This window comes from Trichechus manatus, unplaced genomic scaffold (genome assembly GCF_000243295.1).
Source record: "Trichechus manatus latirostris isolate Lorelei unplaced genomic scaffold, TriManLat1.0 scaffold00192, whole genome shotgun sequence".
Taxonomy (NCBI): domain Eukaryota; kingdom Metazoa; phylum Chordata; class Mammalia; order Sirenia; family Trichechidae; genus Trichechus; species Trichechus manatus.
In genome coordinates, this window is record NW_004444128.1 from 2,588,433 (window position 1) to 2,592,463 (window position 4,031).

General features: G+C 38.8%; 1 non-coding gene across 1 annotated transcript; it reads right to left on the reverse strand.

The window, feature by feature from the left end:
• Positions 1–978: 978 nt before the first annotated feature.
• On the reverse strand, positions 979–1,081 carry LOC111822676 (U6 spliceosomal RNA). Its single transcript, XR_002825815.1, has one exon. It is a non-coding gene; the product is annotated as a U6 spliceosomal RNA (small nuclear RNA).
• Positions 1,082–4,031: the final 2,950 nt, after the last annotated feature.

Here is a 4,031-nt window from a genome sequence, read left to right on the forward strand (position 1 = left end):
AAAATGATTAACCACATAATTACCTGATGTTATTAATATCTTCCAGAGTCTCAAGGAAATTCAGAGGACAGGGATAGAAATGGACATGAGTTTAATGATGCAAACTATGGTCCAATTATTTGTCATGAATCTATGCACAAATCATTCCATGATCTGCTTAATTTCACCAATTTGCTTGTCCTTTACCACAGTCAAATCTATTAAGGCCATAGAGTAATTGATACCAACTGCTTATCATAAACAACACATTGGTATCCTTTCAAAATGCACTCTCAGGAGTGTGCGTTTGTGTTCAGATAGCCCTCCTGCACTTACCACATCAAAACATGACCTATTTTTTTGAAATCACCTTCTTGCTTTCTTGTGTATTCAAAAGCAACTCCCCCCTCCTCAATTGTTGTCAGGTGCCAGTCGAGTTGATTTCAACCCATAGCGACCCCATGTGACAGAATAGGACTGCCCCATAGGATTTGCTAGGCTATAACCTTTACAGAAGCAGATCACCACCTCTTTCTCCTGTGGAGCTGCTGGGTGATTTTGAACCGCCAGCCTTTCAGTTAGCAGCCAAGTGCTTACCTATTGCACCTAACAATAACTTACCAGTATGCATTTGAGACAGTGGATATCACCAGTATATATAATGATTTATACCTTGTTTAGAACTTCCCAAACTAGAATGTGGGATCCACAAATTAAGGTTGACTAAGGCCCAGAAAATAAACAAACCAGCTCAAGTTTAGAGGCCCAACTGACCAGCAAAAAGTACTGGATAATACATTTTCTCTTGACTATTTATTGGCCAGTCAAGGATAAGTCTGCACAATTATGAAAACACCTTGTTGTGCCCAGGGAAACACTTTAGGAAAAGATGAAACCATTGTTAACATAGAGAAAGGGCACTTGAGTATCTAACGTTGACCACCATCATGTCTGGGATTTATCCTTTTGGTTAGGTCTAGGCTGAATAGAAAACTACATACAAACTGGTTTCCAAGTGTTTCTGATGATGTCATACTTGTGCAGGGGCCATGCCAATCTTCTCTGTATCATTCCAATTTTAGTATATACAGTGCTGAAGTGAGCACTCTAATAATATATTTCTTGGCTTCCTTCTCTGTCTGATATCTAGGTGCTTATATGTTACTATGCAGCCATTATCCCAAGTGGATTTGCAGTTAATAATACGAAATCAAAAAGAAAGTGAAGTCTATGGTCAACTCAGGTCCTATGACAGGTGAGGTTTATTGAAGGGGGATTGAGAAATAGTGAAGAAACGGTGCAGACCTGACCTAAACAAGCTGCCAAGGACAGGTCACCAGCAGTAACACAGAAACAGATGCATCACTTATCCTCCACTCCTGAAATAGCAGTATTTTTTGGAAACCCCTCAAATAACTGAAATTGCCTTCCTTAATAACTCCAACAACCTGCTCTAGGGCAAACTGTCGTTCTTGGTAGATTTTAGCTAATGAATTATACCAAAGGACTCTGGTCTACAGACATTGTACAATATTTGCTTTTAAAATTTTCTTTTGTCTTTGCTCAGTGAGACAATCTATATACGCTTGATCCCCTCATATATGAGTAAATTTTAGCTGTACTCTAACCCAGGGGTCGGCAAACTTGTTCTGGGAAGGTCTATATACTAAATACTTTGAACTTTACAGATTGTCTGATCTCTGTTGCAACTACTCAACACTGCTGTTGTTGACAAAAGCAACCATAAACTATATACAAATGAATAAGCCTAGCTGTTTTCTAATAAAACTTGATTTATGGATACTGAAATATGAATTTCATATAATGTTCATGCATCATGAAATATTCTTTGGATTTGTTTCCAACCATTTAAAAATCTAAAAAACATTCTTAGCTCATGGACCAGGGTAACAGGCTGGATTTGGCCCTTGGGCTGTAGTTTGTCAAGCCCTACTCCAACGGAATGTTTCTGAGTTGTTCTTTGGCAGAGAGTGACGTGTAGAAAAATATAGGGAAGCAATGGGAACTTAAGGGGAAAATCTCTAAAATAATCTGATTGTGTGAAAAGAGGGATTGCCTGCCAGGAAAAGCTAACCCTGAGGACATGCTTGGTAAAAACCAAAGAGTGCTAAGGAAATGAACTAGAAGATAGGGTAGATATTTTTCTCATTTCTTTTTCTTTTCTTTTTGATGAATTTCAAGCTTCACGGTAGAAACCACTATTGCCTACCTATTTCATAAATAGTCTGAAAAGAAAGGAGTTAGAAATATTTCTTTGAAGCCATCTGACTCTTCTGGTATACATGCACTATAACAAATTTATATCTTCCTGATAAGCTTTTCACCTCCCATGCTAATAGTGAATTAGATTTTTATTTCAAGGAAGCAGAGCAGCATAAGCTTTTCTGAAAATCAGAGAGGAACAGTGCCAATGTCTTGTGAGTGATTTGTTCAGAGGGCTCGTAGAAAGATGAAGAAAGTTAATTAGCATTGCTGAGTAGCTACCATGAACCAGGTATTGTGCTAGTGTGTGTAGAATGCCTAATATAGTTTTATATATAACCCAAAAACCAAACCAAACCCATTGCTGTCAGGTAGATTCTGACTCATAGCGACCCTACTGGACAGAGGAGAACCGCCCCACAGGGTTTCCAAGACTGTAAATCTTTACAGAAGCAGACTGCCACATCTGTCTCCCGCGGAGAGACTGGTGGGTTTGTGACCCTAATACTCCCCAGCATGTTCTCTCCTTTTCAAAATGGGCGACTGAGAGCTTGACATAACTAATACCATGATGAATGTATAAGTTTTTTTTTTCTTTGCCTTCTCCTTTCACATACCTTTGTTAATGACTTTGTTTTTCTCGGTCCGGCCACTTGTGGAAGATTAGCGCCCAGAGATCTGACATGTATATCTTTAGCCTGATAAGGAGATATCTGGCATGTATCTCTTTAGTATGAAAAAGAGTCTCTTGTAATTTCCTTGTAATGAATAACTCATCCAGCCATGTCATCTGCGGGCTACAAAGACACTTCTAACCTTTGTAAAATTCGTATATAAGCTCTAATGTAAAAATGTCTTTTGGGCCTTCATAGAGACGTTGCTGTCGGATCCCCGGTGGTGGATACCAACTAAATAAACTTTCTCACTCTTTCTGACTTGCAGTACGTTTCATTGGCTCAACTGCTCCAGGACACGGACCTTAATCAGGCAACAGGTTTGAACCACTGACCATTTGGTTAGCAGCTGAGCGCTTTAACCACTGCAGCACCAGGGTTCCTTAGTTTTATGTATAAACCAAAAAAAAAAAACAAACCCTTAGCCACTGAGTTGATTCCAACTCATAGAGACCCTATAGAAGAGAATAGAACTGCCCCATTGGGTTTCCAAGGAGCAGCTGGTGGACTCGAACTGCTGATGTTTTGGTGAGCAGCCAAGCTCTTAACCAATGTCCCATCAGGGCTCTAGTGACCCTATAGGACAGAGTAAATGCATTAAAACAGTTGTAATTATCACATAGTATCTTCTTTGATTTTAACCAGACAATCATATGCCTTAAGTACTATTATATCTGTTTTGCAATTGAAGAAAATAAGTCTTGTAATATTAAGCAATTTTTCCATGCTATGTCATTAATAAGTGGGGGTGCTGGTACATAGTAGGTCCTCAATAAGTATTTCCTAAATGTTTAAATGAGTGAACACACTGGATTTAAAAACAATTCCATCTAATTTGAAGATGTTTTTGCTTCTACATGGCACAGAGTGTAGTCTATCAGGTGGCAATTTTGACGCTAATGTAGCCCCTTGATGTGCTGCTGAGGTCATACCTGATGAATCCAAGAAAAGAAATTCATTAGCAACGAAGGGAGAGTGAACTCCTTGACCCAGAATAGATGCTACTGTTAAGGGATTAGCAGTGCCATGCATAGAGTTATGATTAGCTAAATAATTGGTGACACTTAACACCGGGCTTCTGCCAAGAGGGAAAAGAATAACACTATTTGTTGTTCATATAATTAGATTTTTCACCTCAAGTGAAAAAGTAAATTG